Consider the following 20773-nt stretch of genomic DNA (forward strand, 5'->3'; position numbering starts at 1 on the left):
GTAATTTGACAGCGCACCTGGGGTGTCACCAAACGCGTCCCGGCCGCTCATTAAACGATGGCAAAATGATGATGGGATGACAAAAGGATGACAGATCTGTCTGAGTCGGTGGTCATTTCCTGACCCGAGTTCTGGCCCTGTGGGCTGTCGCTTTCCCCAGAAAAAGCTCACTTCCTGAACAGGAGGACCAAGGTTGAGGCCGGCCTGGCCTGAGACAAATGCACAAACAAATGCATGTCAGACGGCAGTGAAATTAACAAACACTCAGAAGATCCACAAAATATGTTGCCAACCAAAACACGCAATCGTATAAAAGAAGAACACGTTTTTTAATATTGGTGAAAATAGATTTTTCTTTTACATATCTCAGCGAGAAGCATAATTGCCTTTATTTCTGTCTTTCGAGGTTGAATGTATTTGAAATACAGTATTTTATTAAAACAGACCATCTGGCCAATCATACGCTAGAACAGGGCCTTAACTGGAGCCAATCAGCAGCACCTCAGGTTTGCATTTCCTCATTAAGTATTGCTGTGTTTATATGAGAGCCTTGTGTATGTGTATAGTGCAGTTCACTCTGACACTAACAGAAAGATCTCTAGTCAGTATGCAGTACACAGAATTTGTTCTGGAGGATAGCTGTAGAGGGGATTCCCAGTTATATGCTGGAAGCAAATTGTGCCATGTTTAGCTCTACTCAAGTACACGCTGCATGCTTTTCATACATACTTTATGATGGTTCTTGTTTGTGGATAAATTTTTAAAATCTGTAGACCCTCAGCTGGGGAAATAGGCTATACATGGACGTGGCAACACCTGGTGAGCACGTCACGAGAATATTCAAAACGGTCGAAAGAATATCACGAGAACATCGCAACGAAAAGAATCGGCTGTTTTTCCTCGCGTCTCGGCTCCTAATTAAACTCTGTTGCGTTCTCATACGCAGGGAGAATAATTACACATGTAATTAATGCTAAAGTATAATCTGTGCATGATGTAAGTTGCCCTGGGTGATAATAAACGTCTGAGGAGCGTATATGCGACGCACCGTGGCTCCTCCCTGCTGCAGGCGAGCGGCGGCGGCACTTTCGGATGGGTGGTTGTGTGAAAGCGTCGCGTGATCAGAATTAAAAGATGGGCGATGCTCGAATCTGTGGAAAAGGCTGTGCAGATTAGAGCAGTTTACCTGCTGCTGGATGCAGAGAGAGAGAGAGAGAGAGAGAGAGAGAGAGAGAGAGAGAGAGAGAGAGAGAGAGAGAGAGAGAGAGAGAGAGAGAGAGAGAGAGAGAGAGAGAGAGAGAGAGAGAGAGAGAGAGAGAGAGAGAGAGAGAGAGAGAGAGAGAGAGAGAGAGAGAGAGAGAGAGAGAAAGAGGGTGAGTGAGAGAGAGAGAGAGGGAGAGGGAGAGAGAGAGAGAAAGAGGGTGAGTGAGAGAGAGAGAGGGAGAGAGAGAGAGAGAGAGAGAGGGAGAGAGAGAGAGAGAGAGAGGGTGAGTGAGAGAGAGAGGGAGAGAGAGAGAGAGAGAGAGAGAGGAGTTTGAGACGGTGCCGAAAAGCGAGGCAGAATTTTGATTTCGAGGATGTCAGAACTCATCATATTCTGTCTTTTTCCTCTAACCCCTTCCACCTCTCTTTCTCTCCTCTCTCTCTTGCTCTTTCTCTCTCTTTGTTTGTGTCAGTGACAGGGTGAGCGGCAGAAGGAGGGCCTCGCAGTAAATCACCGGGAGACGAGATGTGACTGATGGTGATCTCTGCCGTTCTGCCAATACATCTCACTCCGGCTCTGTGCCAGAAAGGAGTCTGCTACCATAGCACCGAATTACCCAAAAGCACCTGGAGAACAGGCGATTCCGGGGTTAAATTCGGTTGAATTTAAGGCACGAAAGGGTCAGATATGGCAATGAGCAAGTGTATTGTAGGCCCAAATTCAATCAACTGCGTGTAAAGTTTGTACGACGATTCTATTTTGGCCCAAAAGTGGCCCAGCTGTAAACAGCCACATTCAAGGTTCATCACGGCATTTGGATTTTGCAGATCACACCTGAGACATGGTCTCCTCAAGGTCGGTTGCTCTGTGGCTGCGTTGTGGCCGCCAGATTCGGATGGGTTCATTGCCATCATATTCCACAGTGGCATGTGGGTCTACTGAAGTGGTAAATGCTTAGGGTTTGCTAGTCTAGCAAAGCATCCCAGGAGGTAGCAATGACTATTTAGAAACAATGGGCCTCGTTCACAAAACGCGTACGATCACGATCGATCGTAAACTGCGCGTAAGAACGTTTCCAAGAACATTTCTGCATTCATCATCTCTTTTTTATGTGTATTTCTTCATGGCATTTTCCTTATGCAAATCACATGAACAGGATTATGCATAAAATTTACAAACAGCCAGCATCCATCATCTCATACACCTGGGATATGCAAAAAAACAAAGCTCTGCACATGTGTCATGAATCCCAAATTGGTTTTTCATAGGAACATTTTTAAGAACAAAAGTAAGAATAATTTAAGAACAGTTTTGTGAATGAGACCCAGTATTTAGAAACAGCTGAACCTTCATATTAAAAGTGTGATTTAGACCAGAAAGTGCCGTGCACATATAGGTGGCTCTCTCGGTGGCCCTCTAAGACCTGACAGTCTCTGGAGCTCTGACGTTTTAACACTGTATGTTTTATAGCGCAATGTAACCGACATTGAACAAATTGGCCTCTGTGTACTCTTGACTGTAATGCAGCACAATAAATATGAACTCACGAAAAGAAAGTTGCTGACCAAACGCGGGCAGTTTTAATGAAAAGAACATTATTGACAGACCGGGGGAAAATATGGGGCTGTGTATTTCAGGCTCACTGAACAGAAGAATGGCCATGTGGTGTGTTGTGTAATTTCACTGATTGTTTTGCTTCAGCTGCCATAAATTAACTGTGCACCGTCCCAGCTGTAGCTACTAAAACCTTGTTGTGAGTGCAGTAATTGTGAGTGCAAGTTGTGAGGATGCATCGGGAGAACCTGGAGGGTCCAGCGTTTGTCTGGGAGACAGTGGTTGCTTTTGAACACTTAAAACATGCACCCTTCCTTCCTTCCTTCGAAAGATGCTGGAGTGAACTAAGATGTCCAAACGCTTATGGAATTTCCTCTGTTCTCATGTCCTTGTTTCCCCTCCGTCTCCTCTTTTTTGTTTCCTTGGAACACGTTCCAATAGGAATCAAAGAAAAAGATGCAAGATAAGGAAATCAGGAAACCTTTGCGATTACTTTAACAAAGCTTTACTCTTTGTGCAACACTTAAATGACACCCCCCCTCCTGTGCAGTCTGGTGTCTGACTGAAAGGTTCCCCTGGTGTGTTGTTGGTATCTTCCTACCACTACAGCACTGTGTGTCATACTAAATAAGCTCTGCCATCTGTGAGAGGACCATGCATATTGCAGTGAATTAGTCTGGTTTTTATTACTAGCTGTGACTAAACAGTAGTCTACATTACTCTCGGCTGGGTCCTTTAGTGTCTTCCACACGGTGAGCTTGTGAACGTGTGTTTGTGCAAGGGAAGGGAGAGCCAATTTTCTGCCTTCCCCACTTTTCCGTTGCTCTACCACCATATGGTAATCTCTGCACAGTTTCACATACGTCCATGGTTTTCTGTGCAGATGAACCATACCGGCTGCAGTTTGTTGCACACCCGTTTTTGCGAGACCACATATGGCATGGATCATAACCGGGAAGTGAAATCGAGCCCCCGGACGGCCGGTAGAAATTACCGGCAAATTATGCATCGCTGTTTAGCCGGGTTGGGTACCGCACTGGGAACGGGAATGAGCCTGTTGATGGCCTAGCCCGTGCCGAAGCAGGCTGTGCACATTAGCGTGTGTTGCTGTTGCTATCAGAGACATTCAGCCGTTATTTGTCCTCGTGCTATGAACCCATTTTGCTTGGGTCCTGTGAATCTATTATGGAGCACAGCCGCCGCACAAGAAAAATTACCCCCAAAGTTCAATTACCAGTGACTCTACAGCCCGTGCTCTATTACAGGAGGCCTACCCATCCCAGCCTGAATGCTATTTCTACTGCAATAACCAGGGACGAGAGCAGCAACATCACCCCCTTTATCTTCCACCCTCAGTCCTTTCCTACATGTTCTCTGTACCGAGACACATAGACAGGGGTGTGTTAGACATTCCTGTCGACAGCCTTTTTCGGATTTATTTTCCTCGTGTCTCGAGTGCCAACGCATCCAATGTTTCTGAGAGACGTAAGCTCTTGGGGGGTTTCTGAGGTTGCTAAGAGTGCTCGGTGGGTGAAGTTCACAGATCCTAATTAGCGCTGCCATAGGCCTCAGTGCCACAGTCCTAAAGTATCATTTGGGCACAGACAAGGGGTAATCAGGACCTGTGAACATGATGAAGTGCTGCTTGGGAACTGCTTGTTTGGATTAGCAAGGACAAACTCTCTTTCTTATACTGGAGTAGACGTTTCAGTGCTACTGTTCCTGCAGTGGTGAAAATTCTCAGTAGTAACACACCTTAAGACAATATTTGACAAACTACACTAATTGATATATAAAATGCATAGTCATTCCACATGCTAGGCATTGCCACTGGACAATACGACTAGGCAATGGACCTGAAACTCAACTAAGACATAAACAGAAAAGCATATGAGCAAATAGATTGATATTTCATGCTAATGTGATTAATTATTTTACTTTATAAGAAATTTTGACCGGCTGAAATTATTTACAAATCTATATGTGCCTGGCAACATCCGAAGTAACCTTCGAGGGAAGTGATTCAGCACACAGTGGCCACACAGGCAACATCATCATACACTCGCTAAGGATGAACAGATGGATGTACTCACAGTTAGCATGAACTGGTACCTGTTTTGTGTGAATCTTGTTCATTGGGCACAATGGTACCAGAGGACAGTGTTTTCACCAGATGATCCTGATTAAATCTTGGCAGCGTAGTCCTGTCCAGGCGCCGCTTCAAGCCCCGGTTGATGGTGGGTGCGAGTCCTCTAACTGGCAGAGAGACCGGGAACGTGTTAGAGAATGGGAGCGCTGGGGCAGGTGGATCTTGAGCGGGGGGCGAAGAGAACACAGGGGGGCGTGTGGCGGTTAGCGAAAGGTCGAGGAGCTCACGCTGCTGCCCGCCATTAGCAAGTCTCTATCATGAGTGAAATCTGCTGACACTAATGGGCCATCCAGCAGATTTATGGGTGGTAACCGGAATAGACTCAGCCTGGCTTTATTCATTTTTGTACCGTGCTCAGCGCATACTTATGTAAAACACGATTGGTGCTGTACTAAAATGAACCTGCTAGATGGCACTGTTGCATTGCTGAGGCTTGTCATGAGAGCGCTTCCTTCGTGTCGAGTCAAGGTGCTTTTTTCTGGAAGTTCTAAGCTTGAATTAATAAGAACGAGATTAAAATCGCTCATGTGTTGTTCTCATAAGCTATTCAAAGAACTAGAATATTTTGCTTATTAACTGTCTTGCTGCCAAGATTTCTGATGTCATCAACCTACCCACTATTTACCTTTGTGCTTTTTATACCCTACAGGTCTGGATTCTGTGCATTGATTAAAGAAGCTGTGTCTTTTAATAACATTATAGTGATTAAATAAGATTAAACCAAACAAGAGTTATGCTGCAAAATGATACGTATGTATTCATAAAACAGCCTTATAGATAATAGTTTCTTCGGAACAGGCATCTGTTCTGCTGTGGCTAGGTAAAGCTGGTTCATTAGGGACAAATGTAGGGCCGTGAGTGATTCAGGTTAAAACGGATAACGTGTACTCGACATTGCCGGAACGTCATGTAATTTGTAGCGCAAAAAGGTCCCAATCCACATAATGCAAACAGAGATTTATCCCCGGGCTGCCGTAGCCCACTCCAAAATACGCTGCGCCATGTTGTTTGTGCTCAGGTGCGTACGGTCACTTTACCACATGCCAGTTCAGCTACCGCCGAGCGCTACGGCTTTCTCTCCGGTAATGCGGTGACCCAGGAGATGCTTAAAGGCGGCTGATTGCCACGAGCGAAGCTCTCGTAAAGCTGCCTGCATATCGAAGGCCTTTTTGCTTCGTGCGTAAACGCTACCTCCACGTCCACGCGATATGCATTCCTTATCACGGCTTCATTCCACCGCGAACCCCCCCTCTTTGGGGTTCACGGCGGACGAAGCATCAATCAGCTTTTCTTGCTCTTTTTTTATGGGTGCGAAGGGGTGCGTGTTGCGTTAACGGTCCAACCTTCTTCAGCGCCCGCCAGTAAATCAACACGCGCGGGAGCAAAATGCAACGCAGGTCGCACGTCGTGAGGAAATGTCGTTCGGAGGCACTTTCCCGGCCCCCTAAACACGCGTCAGGCGATAGCTTTTTTTTTTTGAAGCAGCCGAGACGTGCAGCTGCTTGTTATTCTGCAGCGGTCTGTCAAGCGTTGCCTGTAAGAAGATCACACGTAGCAAAACAGTCAAAATAGTACGCAGGAGTTCAAAGGCATCGCAGAAAGCGCTTGACGCTGGAAAAAAACTCTGGGAGCAATGAACCACGATACCTACCAGTTTTGAATATTCTAATTGATAGAGAAAATTCTCTCAGACCATAACAAATCGGGTCTTTAATTAGAATGATCAAGTGACGTGAGTCTGGCCTCACGCATGTCTCGCATTTTCTGAGTTTAATTTTGGCTTAATGAAAATTGTGCAATCACCACCCTTTCACCTGACAGTTACATTCAGAATTCTACCCAAATAACATAAGCAGGCCTGCAACGTGATACATTCAGAGCCAAAAAACATGCAGGTCTTACCTGGGATCAAGTATGCATCCTCGCAGTCACCTATGCCCAGCCCTCCTACACTGAAATGAATGCGTAATCAGTAAATGGGATGGTTAGTAGACTAATCTGTAGCTCTTAACCAATGTGGAAAGGAGAATACTGTTCCACAACACAGGTCAATTTAGCACTGCCTGAGGTAGTGAAACAAGCTTACAAACAAAGTCATTCAAACGTATATTTTCTTCACGGTTGCACTTATTGCATTTTTTCTTCCTTGATATAATGCCGCAACCGCATTTTCGTGTTATGCTCCTAAGACTCTAAGCGCTAAGAATTTGGTCGTGTATGAATATTGTAAATGTACCATATGGCGTCAGTAGCTTGTGAAATGACTGTAAGGACTATCAAAAGTACACCATTAAAGACAATAGAACACTATAAAGAAGTCTGAACATTATCAAATGGAATGGCACAACTGGACATTCCTCCAGCAACATTCCACTTTCAGCCGTAGATGAGAAATTGAGGTAATGACCAGTATCTCTCAGGGATGTAACTGCCTGCACCAATACTGAGTCTTTGTTGCTTTATTGACTCCTGCTCCTGTCCTTATCTCACCCTTCCAGCTGTTTAAGATCAGTGCCCTCCACCCACCACATTATCCTGCTGCCTTCTGGAGTTGATTCTTCCCCTCTTCTTCTGCCCTGTCTCCAGTGTAATCTGTCACTCTGCCTGGTGTTCACATTTGGTTTCTCCTGCTCATGCTCATGCATGCTCTGCATCGCATCGCAGTTTGGCCCAGATCAAAATGGAGAGCGGCCTGTCCTTCATTTTGAAGAATGAATTTAAATTAGTTGTTTTTATGTGTGCTGCTACGCAACATTGTTTTTAATGTCTAGAACCAGCAAACAAACCACTGATGCTGTGTACGTACTGAATTGTGAAAGCGGCAGCATTATGAATGTTATTCAAAACGACTAGAGAAACCAGGTCTTATGTTTCATCTTTTTTTTTTTGGTGTTAAAATTGAATGTTTTCATGTACCTCCTAAGCTAGCCCCTTGGATGTTTTTAAATTGCACCTTTCACCATCCTCCAACTCAAATTTCAGCGTCTCGTTTGTAGTTCAATGAAGACCCAACCGAGTTTCAAATGTGCGGCTCGCAGGAATTGCTCCCCTGCCTGACACCAAAGTGATAGTTTCCCAACAGGTGGCTCAGTAAGTGTGGTGTGGCAGAAGGGGCTACTGCACGACACAGGGACAACAAATGCTACACGTCGGTTTTACATTCACCTTTCTTTGCACCTTTACTAAACATCTTTGTTTCTTAACGCAAGAGCATGCATCGTTTGAAAATGTACTGGATGCACTCGGGGAAAATATTTTATGCTCTAAATTTTTGACAAGGAGTTCATTACTTATTATTGGTAATATTATGAGAATAACTCACGGCATGCAAATGTGATTTTATTTTGAAAAAGACAAATAGACAAATTTGTTTTGGTAATATTTTGTAAAAGCTTCATTTTACGATGTGATTGTAAAGCTTTACTGTTAAAGGAGACTTACAGTACTTTGTACTACCCAGTTTTCATAAAACTTTATTCATGAAAATATATTTCAATTGGAATGGCTATTGCGAAAAATCTTTTGTTTGCTTGTTTGTTAGATGCAGTTATCCCTAGCATTACAGGATCAAGTAGATAAACAATTGAGTTATTCAATATGATATGCAATGCAGTACATTTGTTTAATTACTATATTTCAGTTGCAACTCAGTATATCACAGTACTTCAACACAAGCTTGTAGTATTTATGAGAGAAAGGGTGACTATTCATTCTTCAAACCCTTACATTTACATTTTTCTTCATGGTAAAACTGTTGGCTAAAGGACGTCTGTACACATGTTCTGTGTGGAGTTTTGATAGAGCACTTTTAACTCTAATGGAGTACAAATGGCCCCTACTGGACTTGTATTAACATGTTGGAGTCAATTGGTTTAGTTGGGAATTTCATGATGTATCACAGTTGCAGTAGTTCTTTGTTTGGCTGCAGCTGTAGGAAGTAACCATAGAAACAACAGTGTTCCTCATTGACCAACCGGCTCCCCCCTCTGTGTTTTGTCCCCGCTAGCAGTCTGACACTGCATCTGTTCGGACAGGGATGTGGCATTCGGGGAGATGTGAAGTGATGTGTTCGGCTAGTTTATTGTTTTATTTGCACAATCAATCTGGGTGGCAAAACCATCTTTGGCAAGCCTGTCGGTGGCTCTCCACATCTCATACACCGCTGGACACCTTGTTTAAGAGGCTCTGCTCAAGCAAGTTCCATCTCAGAAATCTGTCTGCTCTCATATGTGTACAGAATATGGAACGGCTGAATTGGAATTCTGTGCAAACCCACTGATCTTTAGGATGCACTGACTGGCTAATGTAATGGAAGTCATAAATAGGTTGGATCATCAGTGTTGAATTTGGGATAGCATTACTATACCCTAAACAATATCAGTTGTGCGCACAGACCACCACAGTCAATAGGCTGCATGACAGCAAAGCAAAAATGAACACACACTTACTGACTGTGTCAGAGCATCTTACAACCTTTCTCCTACATGCTGAAGGCATGGTGTTTGTGTAACTGCTGAAAAACACCTGTTTCACTGAACCTATGATAGGTAACAAAATGTTTAAAATACGTTTTCTGTGTAGTTTCAGTATTTATCGGTAGACTTTGTTATTTCCTTGTGTACATACATGCACATAACCTTGCATAGTAAATGTACATTTTTTATTCTCAACCATTTACCTAATCTTGTATATGTATGAAAGACCATACTATTCAACATAGCATAAAATAAAACAGAATTACAAAATCCAATTCTTGAGAATTTTTTAAAAGTACAGTTGTATTATTTAAAAAATGAAATCCTTGAATTATGTTTAATTAATATTTCATCAATACATACCTTTTATGAAATAATGTGATTCACGTCAGCAATAATTACACAAATGCCAAAAGTAGGAGTTAGTGTCCCTAAGCTGGTGGGCTGCTTTTAGAAACAGTTCTCAAAGGGGTATGTTCTCTAGTTCCACAGGCATGTACAGCTGTAATGCCTGAATCAAAGCTTCAGGTTTATATATTAGACTTATTCATTCTTCATTTCATAATATAAACGCCAAGGACATGTTGCGTTTTGCGCAACTACTGTACAGTATGTGGGAAGAGCACAATTCGGCTTGAAGACGTGTTTGTTCGGGCTACAATAGTTTCATCTGTAATAACAGCCACAGAGACTGTTATTATGTTGTTTTTCTTTCGGTTGATTTAAAATAACTTGTTAATGCTTTTAAAGCATATCTCAAAATGAAGTTCCTTTCGCAGAGTGTAGAGCAAGACCGGGCAGGCATGCTCGACCTCTTTGGAGAAATCGATTGCGGAGGCCCGGGTGGAGTCTATTATGGATTGAAAATCAATTTCTTTGTCTTGTTTTGATTTGGGAGAAGTCGGGAGCAAAGATGCACAGGAAGACCTGTGTAGCTTTCAATCACTTGGTCAGGTGCTCCGTGCTTTGTCATTGGCCTCTATGTCATTTATGTGGCAGTTTTTTTCTTTTTTCTTTACTAATACAAATAGTTTATAAAAAAAAGACCAGGCAGGCACAGGGCTGAGAGCAAAGAATTGTGGTTTTTATTTTTCACAACCAAAATGAGCAGTTATACTAATCTGCCTGTTGGAGTGCATTGATGGCAAAGGATTAGCATGATTTAAATAGTTATTAAGCTCATTTGGTAGTCATGATCATGTTTTAAGTGGATCTATTGTGAGGACATACAGGCAAAAATGCAGCAAAATCTTGCTCAAGATTACCATGGCCGGCTGTTCACACCCAATCCATAACTCATCGTTAACATTTCTGGGATACTCTTTCTTGTGTCTGTACATCTCAGTCATGAGCCTTAATCCATTCAGTAGATAGAGTAAATTGCCTTCTGAAACATTACTAAATAATACTGTACTAAATCGTTTCTGCTAAATATTTTTTGTGTACATTATTTTCCAGTTCAGCAACCAAATACATATATGCCATAATATAATTAATTATAATATAATCCATTTTGAATACACAAACAAGAAGTGACTGAAGCTTTTTTTTAAACTTACAACACTATATAATGTAATATTGTCTGCCATCCCAGTATTAATTATCTTAGAAAACCAACCTGTTTAAAGAAATGTGCAAATAACAGTTAACTGCAAAGTCACACTCAATGAAATAGTAGTTTCAACATGCAGAACTCGGTTCATGTGAATTGGATGGTCTTGATATTGTACGCAAAACAAAGGACTATTGCTTCTGAAAATTTCAGGAAATAAACTTAAAGTTAATAACACATGCAGGGAGAAAAACACACTGCCGTAAATATTATCTGAAGAATCTGATGGCATACTGAATATCTTTCTGAGCTACAGTATAAAAAGTAATTTTAAAGCATCTTTTTTAGTTCTATGCTGCAGAATTGCAGGGGATCTGTTGGAATTCTCTACAACAACGTCAGTGACTATAATGCTTTGCTTTTACATATGTATTCATCTCACACTGCATGTGACATATCTATGCACCCACTGTTTCTATAACCTACTGCGTCCAACGGGATGAAACCTGTTACGTTCAAATGTGTGTGTTCCCGATAAAGCCATTCATCCCTGTGCAAGATTGCTTGTTTCACATTATTTTGGCTACAGGACCCGCAGGCAATCCTGAGATTGGCTTCTGTCCTTGCACTGTATATGTAGATACAGAGCGAGCTGGCCAAGCCAATCTAGTTGACTTACTGGCCATCTCAACCTCAACGCTTCCTCTGGGCTTTGCCTCATTTTGCCCCTACCGACTCTGCTTATGAATGTGTTATTGCAGTGAAAGGACCACCCGCGACTGTGCAGATGAACTGTTAGCCCTTCCATAAACATGTTCCGTGTTTCCTTTCCCTTGACGTCTTTCCAGTTAAGCTTTAATTTTGGCAGCGGGACGCCCACTCCCAGTGTCTAGCTTAGAATGAGGCTGGAGATCTGGAGCCGGGAGCAGAAGTAATCACATTCTTCCCCCTAGCTCAGCCCCCGTTCTCGCACGAACTTCGATTCCAATGTTGATTTGTATCCTGTTGCAGCTTCGGCGTACCCCGAACATAATTTACAGCCTCAAAAATGTTTTTCTCCGCTATTAACTGGGCACAGACTTGTTTACTATTCGCGAAATAATCTACAGCCATTTCTGCTCCCGTGCGCACTGTCGGGCTAGCAGTATTTTAGGGTTCCCCCCCATTTCTGTTTATATTAATCGTGCCGACGCGGGGAAAGAGCCTTTGGATGTGCTGACGAGTGAGTTTATACAAAGTTGCACTTGATAATTTTGCCACCTTCATTAAAAAGGCACTTAAATTATTGGCTTGTGTGTATTTGTAATAAATAATAAGGCCCGGAATGAAGTGATTCGTCTTTGAAAACGTGGTAATTTGTGGGTTTGTTTTTCCTCTTGTGAATAGCAAGCGCAGCAATCAATATCGATACAAATTTTCACTGAATGGCAGTCTGAGGGAGCAGAAACATCTCAGACAGAGACCATATATTTTATTTTAAATGGTTCATTCCTGCCTCACTGGGGCTCTGCTCAACTATTACAGATTTTATCAATGAACGTCATTTTTACCGCTGAAGTACAGGTGTCCTTGCGATAAAAAATAATAATAATAATTTCAGTCCTTCTGTTCTGAAGATTTGACAGGTTGAAGCTTTTTCAGTCAAAGGACTGGATTCAATCAACAGTTATCCTTAACTTTGACTTGCACATCAATGCAAATTAAAAATTTTTAATTTTATATTTAATAAAAATAAATGTGTCCAGACGACCTTCTTCCAGAACTCATTTAGATACTTCTTTGCAAACTGTAACATGGCCATCCTGTTTTTGCAGCTAACTACTGCTTTGTATCTTGCAGTGTAGCCTCTGTAGTTCTGTTCGTGAAGTCTACTGCAGACAGTAGTCACTGACACATCCACGACAGCCTCATGAAGAGTGTTTCTGATCTGTCGGAAAAGTGTTTGGAGGGTGTTTCTTCATTATGGTGAGAATTCTTCAGTCATCAACTGTGGAGGAATTCCTTGACATACCAGGCCCTTTGCAATTACTGAGCTCACCAGTGCTCCCTTTCTTCTTAATGATGTTCCCAACTGTTGATTCTGGTAAGTATGAGGTTTGGCCTATGTCTTTGACTGATTTTCTTCTCATTTCTGAGCCTCAAAATGGCTTCCGTGACTTTCGATAACACAGTTCTGGTCCTCATGTTGACAAACGCCAATAACAGATTGCAAAGGCAATCAAAAACCTATAATCAAGTCTTGATACTGAAAGCTCTCTTATACCTGCACTACAGAAGCAATTCAACACACCTGACTAATCAGAAGCCATTTTCAACATTACGGTGCCCTGAAATGGGGGAATATGTATAAAAAGTGCTGTAATTTCTACATAGTGAAACCAAATGTATAAAAATACCCATTAATAAAAGCTGGGAATGTGCACTTCTACCACACGTGAATGGTTTGATTACAAAATCTAAAACTGTGGAGTACAGAGCCAAATCAAGAAATATTATGGAGCTGACTGTATATAGATATATAACATCTGAATTATAAATGAGAAAAATAAGGAATCCCTTTGCTCTCTGATCCTCTGACACATCATTGGCAGCTGTACCTTTGAGAAACTTCTTCAAGGTGTATTATTGAAGCGCTAATGTAATGGTCTCAGAAATTTAGACAAAATCCCATCCTTGTTTTTATATAAAATGGCACACTGGGTAATATGCTAGTTTCAAAATGATAAATGGAGCACTTCATCACAGATGAACGGGCAGATAAGGATGTGTCTAATATCTTGTTCCGACACAGCACAATTCACTGCTGTTTTAAATTCCAGTTTAAAAAAAAAACTGAAAAAGGGATTTAAACCACTTATAAGCAGCTTAGCCCAATTTAAGTGTTTCAAAACACTTTAGTTTAACAGTGTTTGCTTTCTGTTTAAGTCACCGTCACGTTAGCAACTTGCAGGGTTTTAAATAAAAATGTCTTTCGTCTCAGGTCTACAACGTAGTTCCAGTTTCAACATTAATTTGAAAATAGGCTAAATGTGTTGGTGTGTGTGCGTGTCAGTCCTGTAATCATTTTTTATTATTACACTTTTATTAGACTTGGGGTTTACTTGATTTGAGTCAAGACTGACAGACAGCTGCCACAGTCAAGAACGTCACGTAGTACATCGTCTTTGATCAGAGTATTACAGGCCTCTGTCTGGCACAAGATGAGATGTGAGTCGTTTCTGTGAGCTATGGCTACTTAAGTCTGCGTCCTGTTCATTCTCCTCACATCTGCTCTCCATTAAAGTTGAGACGCTTTTTTTTTAATTGCACCGAACAGAAGCTCTGACTTCATCTCATTAATGCAAGTCTCTCAATAAGCTAGTTGGGTTATTCAATAGCCCCTGATCCATGCCTTGTCAGATTATGCTGCCAGGTAGAGAAAGCTATTGCATATATTTGATTGGTCCAGTGTTCCTGTCTGACACTCTTATGCTCTCTGAACTAATTATGAAAGCAAACTTTTGTTGCTTTTATTGCATGATATGATAATAGAATGTATGTGTCTGTCTAACACTGTATTTTATAAAAAAAGATGTTTCTGTCTCACGCTGTTTTTTATTTATTTTTTAAAAGCTCTCATTTCTCTTTTAAATATTATATTATAAATAGTTTTAAATGAAAGTTGTGGAGCCTGCCATTTTGAACGAAGGGAGCCTGCTACGGGAAATGAATGCTATGCTATGGCTCTCCGTGTGGTAAAATGTAGCCCTGGTCCGCGTCCTCCGCCCCTCTCTCTGGTCACCCCCAAGGCAGCCGGTAATGTTGGGTTCCTGAAATGAGGACCGGAGGAAAAGAATGGCTCTAATCAAAGGCTGAGATGCCTTCGTGAGACGGGAGGCACAGTAATGAATGGGGGCTCCCTGGCTTTGCTGAGGCAGCTTGAAAGGCCAGGCTGAACTGCAGAACTGCAGTTGACTCCTTCCATCAATTCTCACCCTTAGGCCAATCCAATGGAGACCGTTGTATCTGCTTAATTTCCCCTCCAGACCCCCCCCCCCCCCCCCCCCCCCCCAAACAAACAGTGCTCTGGCACATTTTAATGACTGTAAAGGCAATGCTAACGTAAGGTTGTCCGGCTGTTCACACTGTTATTTTCAAATCGACACCATTTACAGCCTCAGCCAATTTCAAGAATTTCCTTTCCCATTTTCACCAATACTCAGCCTCAATCTCAATCTGCTTGACACACACACAAACACATACGCATGCACACACACACACACACAAACACATGCTTATCGTAGCATATTATTATAGAAAAATATGAATCTGAGAAAATTGCACTCTCTATCGAGGAAATGGAGCAGTCATATTTTCCCTCATGTCTAATGATCTTGGTCGTGAGCCAGTGAAAAGGGAATGGAATACAAATAAGACCAAAGTTTAACCAGCCTTGGAGGCTAATTAAGATTAATGATGAATAATTTTAATGAGGAATATTTTGATTTAGACGAATTTATATCAAGCAATAGATATTATTGAAGATGAGTTTTAGTTGGTACTTTTGAATGGTCATTGACTAAGTACACAGCCAGACAGCCATCTATTTAAGGCACTTTTAGTCATCAAAGTTAATGCTACTACTGTCATTGGTTTTTTGTAACAGTGGACTAGCTGTATTTAACAACAACAAGGGGGAGAAAAAATTAAAGTATGTTTTAAAGCGAACATTCACAAAATCACAAAAAAGTAGAAATTGTAATGGTGAAAAATATCAAGTTCCCTTGGATCCTGCACCAATGAACACTGGAATTATAGATAGAAGGATGCTGGGGAATTTTTTTGTCTTTTTCCTCAAAACTGGCTTAATTTGGGTTCTGTCTTTTTCTTATGGATTTCCAGTAGAAAACATCCATTGTGAAACAATGTGTGACATTTGATTGAGCAATTTATTGATAAATTGCTACTTTTGTTTGTTTGATTGATTAATTGATTGGTTGATTTTCTGACTGTTTGGTTGATTGATTTTCTTTTGTCCTCAAAAACAGAGATCTATCATCATAAAAAACAGACCTCCTCAACTCTGACTCTCTTTCTCTCTCTCTGTCTCTGTCTCTCTCTGTCTCTCTCTCTCTCTGCCACTGCCGGCATGGTCGAGAGAACCGAACCGGTGGTCACCGTCTCCTGGGACAGGTGAAACCCGCTCCACCTGCAAACGCAGAAACCTGAGAAACCTGAGCCGGACCTCATGAAGGCCGACAGGGAGCCTTGATTAAACGCACCCTTCTCTAAAAGGGCAAACGCATCCAGGTGACACGTTCGCGTTCGCGTTCGCTTTGCGCAGGTGACACGCGGAGATCTGAGAGCGGGCGATTAGCCGGGCGCGGCCGCAGCGGGTGGCAGCGCGACGCGGCGCGGCCGTCGACGGTAGGAGACGAGCGGGGGGGACGCGCCCCGCGTGCCGCGCTCCTGATTAATGGCGTGCCGTATTTCCCGGTGACTCCGTAGCGTCACTTTGAGACGAAAAACCCGCTCGTTAGGGAGACACTGCTATTCATCATCTGCTCTGTATTTCGTCTGACTAATGCCGCGCGTTAATTACTGTTGCGGAACCTGGCCGCGTAGGCCTACGCCTTTTTGATCTGACGCGTAATCCAGCTGAACCAAAAAGAGCTCAACATGTGCGCTGGAGCGCGAGGGGTAGAGAAGGGGAGGAAGCGTCGTTACTGAGCGAATGGGTAAAAGCGGCACTCGGCTTGGCGACACGTATGACGAGCTGTAAATCAGCCACTTTGTAGTTTAATGATATGAAGGTGTGCCACACCATTGGTTTGCTGAACCGTGCAGCGCTGCTTTGGATGTGAACTGAGGTGTGAACCACCTCTTACAGGGGGTCTCGACCTCAGCGAAAAAAAGAACACGGATCGTTTGCGTTTTATAAGCTAGAAACTGCTGGCATTGAATTTAATGCTTTTGCATTTTTCCTTGGTGATGGATTATAGCAATTACACATTGACTGCAATTACGAAATTGATTCCTTAAATGATATCGACTGAATCATTACCGCTCTTAAGAAATGCATGAAGCGGAACAGTAGGAAGCCTTCAAACGATATTGGTCTCGCCTCCTCTTATCAACCTGGTCTAACCATCTCGACTCGCTCTTGGTCCTTTATGTGACCAGACATACAAGGGGATGAGTGACTGCCCCGATCTGTGTCAGAGTTCAGTCTAGACAACAGGGAGATCCTCTATTTACAAGGATTTTTTTGGGTTTTTTCTTTTCTTTTTTTGGGAGGGGGGGAAGGGGGGCGGTGGGGATTCTTGTTAGCAAAGAAAATGAAACCACTCATTATTTAGAACATTTAGAAGCTTAACATAAATTTTAAATACAGTTTCAGCACCTGACTTGCCAATCAGCTGTACATTCAGCTTTGAAATATTGCTATTGATGTCTGTGTTATCAAGTGACATCTCCATTTCTAAAGAATGACCAGAAGAAAACCCCCACAAAAAAAACAACAACTTTATATTGTACTCTACTGATATGGATTGACAAAACAGAAGACTGTAATCCACTGGAGCAGTGAGTAGTGTAATTGCCTTACATCATGACGTTGGTCATAAATCATACTCGCCGCCCTGTCTGCACCTAATTACCGAGACCCAAAATTTGTGCATGCCTGCGCTTGTCGAATCCGTTCAGTTAGCGTGCTAATTTGTTGGATTTTTACCATTTTTCATCCCAATCATTCGCTGTATAATCAACCGTTTCGTCCGTCACAACTTGCTTCTTATGTGTTCAACTACAGTGGCTCTGGAAGATGTACGATGGGTTTGAACTGAATTACAGGCTATGCATCCAAGTTGACAAAAAAAAAAAAAACTTTAGTCAGAACACTTGGTTCTCAGATAATAAAGAAAACGAATTCCAACAATCTAGATTAACAGCTGAACTTGTGCAACAAAGACAACATAAATTTTGTTATCAGAGACTCATTAATTTTTCCTGTCATTTGACACATTGTTTCCTTTGTAACTCATTTATTATTGTTATGTCACAAATTGATTTTGTTGAAATTAATTAAGCTTTAACACTAACACTTGTTAAAGTCAACTTGACAAAGTGGCAGGTATGATTAATTCCATCACTGTCAAGGAAGATTAAAAATAATATCCCTCTTGTAGATGTATTTTCCTTTCAGACCTTATAATGTAAAACTTCAAAGAATCTTGTTTTTCCTCAGTTGTGAAGCCCTGGGTCTGTACAGGCAGAGAAGCAGAATTAGTCCGGTTTTGTATGACATTTAAAATAATGAGGCTGAAAAGTTATTTTAAATTTGGCAACTGACCCTTCCAACTGACAATCCTTGTTTGAAAACACAAAAAAAACAAAAAAAAAACAAAAAAAAACAACAACAACAAAAAAAAAACTGGGATATCTTCAGTAAATGTACTCTGTGTTGGACAAAAGAACGATGAAGCAATTTGTCATGTGCAAGGTACAGTTTAGTTTACACGCATTTTATATTATGTCAGCTGCCATGAAACAGTGCAGTTTTGAAGGCTCTATTAAGGCCTAATGTCATATTAGTATGAAAGTAACATGATTTATGAAAGTCATATGCAGTTACATATAGACTATGTAGGCCTATTTACATAGTAATACAGCCCAGAGTTGAAATTTGCATCTGCAAATGAAAAATAATTAATATTGAAGACAGATATTTGTCTTGTTATGCAGACTTGAGACCAGGAGTGGCTGGTACCAACACAAAGCTTGGATCCCATGCTCTGAAAGCCACTAGGCTCAATGCTCCGAAGACCCTGACATCTTCCCACAGATAAATGAATATGTTGTGTGTGCCTTTATAATATACGAACATAGTCCTCAACTCATTTACTTAAATTTGAACTACTATATGAACCAGTAGCAGTATGCTCAGGAAGGTATTGTATTAACAAGTTTCACCTGATACAGTTTATTAGTCAGTTCTAATATTGAAATGCATCTTTACTTTTCTTATTTAAGTTCTATCAAGTAGCTACAATAACATGTAATGGCTAACAAGGATGAGGATTGTTATCTTCAGGTGATAGAAACTATGTAAACATAATTTAAGCTGTTGTGTTCCAAGATCATACACATTCTTTAAAGACAACATCAGCTCACACCAGTGCAGGTGTGTGCTTAGCTTCGGAAGATTATTTTCAAACTGATAATAAGTAGGCCTACGGGGACCACTGTAAATGAATAACATGAAACTTTTGACAAGCAGTATTATAGTCCCAGTTGTGCTCTGATGCAGCATCAAGAATCAACAAGAAATCTGTATATTCAAAATGGCGAACAAAAAAAGAGAAGTTGACATCTATTAATTCCACGCTTCCGAAACTTTCGTTGACTTTACGTCTGTCGCAGATCCTCCGACAGACGCAGGCTTGTTAATGGGCTGTGCTCATTATTCTCTCCACCTCCCTGTGACACCACGTCTCTCCGCCTCAGTGTCTTCACATCCTGTGTGCTACAGATTACAAGGAAGCGCTTTGATCTCCAACGGACGAGCGTCGGCTCCCACAGCCCGTTGCGTTAGCCACATCCTCACCTTGGCAGTGCTTTCAATTTTCCTTTGTCGCGTCCCCGCACCTGAGCCTTCGCTCTGCTTGAAGATAGCTCACATCCACAAAACACGACTTTGCTCGCTTTAAATTCTCCATACGCTAAAATGACATCATATTTTCTCTCCTGGACTGCTCATTTATACATGCATGTTCATTGCGCTGCCTGCATTACAAATACTGAAAATGTAGAATGAATCAATTGGATAATTACATAAATACATACATACGGAGACCTCACAGTCTTATGGCCATTGTTGACTACTAAGAGAACCTGAGCAAACAATCCCAGCATTCTCTGCTTCTCCAGAAAAGCAGCATGCAAATAGCCGTTAAATTAAAGGCACATGAGGATTCACAGTTCAGCTGCTGTACCATGTGATCACGGAGCCAATTTACTTGATCACATTGTATTCACAGAAAATCAAGCCTATTGTGTCCAGCTTCCCATGTGAATTCTAGTGATTGTCCTTTAGAATTATAATAATAATTTTCTGGCCAGGAAAACACAATGTAATGTGAGACAAACAAGCAGGGTTGGCCAGGCAGTGCACTTCACCTGACTTTGCCCCCCCAAAGTCTGTTGATTGTTTTTGCCCCGTGTACATTTTTTTCCCCGTCCTAACATTCACACTGTTCAGTTTTAAGAGACTGTGGCCATGCATATCAGGAGAGTTCAGAGACCTCAGCCGTCATCCGCAAGTGTGCATTGGATTCTGCTATGGAGAAAGCTCACAAATACAGTCAATTACATGTTTATAGATAACTTCTTGAATGAATGAATCCAGCTTGCTTCCCCAGAATATCAGCAGAATATCAGCATTTATTTTTATATCAATGCTCTAAAATTAATAAAGTATACTTTATTCAGTGATCAGAGGTATTCATTTCCCTGACTGTCTAAGAGGCATGATGGCATTGCTATAAAAAGCAATAATGTATGCAAACTATCAGCAAAGCAAAATCCCTCATGCATAATACAGTGTGATTTGCCACTGAACACAGTTAAATATTCAATTACTCTATTTAAATAGCATAAATATTACATTGTATATTATATATAAATGATTTTGAACACAATGTGATCAAGATGTATTTGATGAATTGCAATTAATCTTTTTTTAATTAAGTTTGCTTCTGTTTGCTTTTTGCCATTTCTGGTGTGGCAGTCCCACAGGAGGAGAGTCTTCCAGCCTTTACACTTAAAGCCACAGCACATTTTATGAAGGTGACCATGACCTA

The 20773-nt window shown here is 41.6% G+C and overlaps 1 long non-coding RNA gene across 3 annotated transcripts in view; it reads right to left on the bottom strand.

The window, feature by feature from the left end:
• The window catches only part of LOC118229785, a 44541-nt gene that overhangs the window by 21053 nt on the left and 2715 nt on the right, over nucleotides 1-20773 (bottom strand). For 2 of the 3 annotated variants that reach the window (XR_004765730.1, XR_004765728.1), the window contains exon 1: nucleotides 4852-5000. The exons of the other annotated variant lie outside the window; for it this stretch is intronic. This is a non-coding gene — a long non-coding RNA (uncharacterized LOC118229785). Of the gene's footprint in view, nucleotides 1-4851; nucleotides 5001-20773 lie in introns of those variants that run through there. 3 annotated transcript variants of the gene reach the window in all.

Source organism: Anguilla anguilla, chromosome 6 (genome assembly GCF_013347855.1).
Source record: "Anguilla anguilla isolate fAngAng1 chromosome 6, fAngAng1.pri, whole genome shotgun sequence".
Lineage (NCBI taxonomy): Eukaryota > Metazoa > Chordata > Actinopteri > Anguilliformes > Anguillidae > Anguilla > Anguilla anguilla.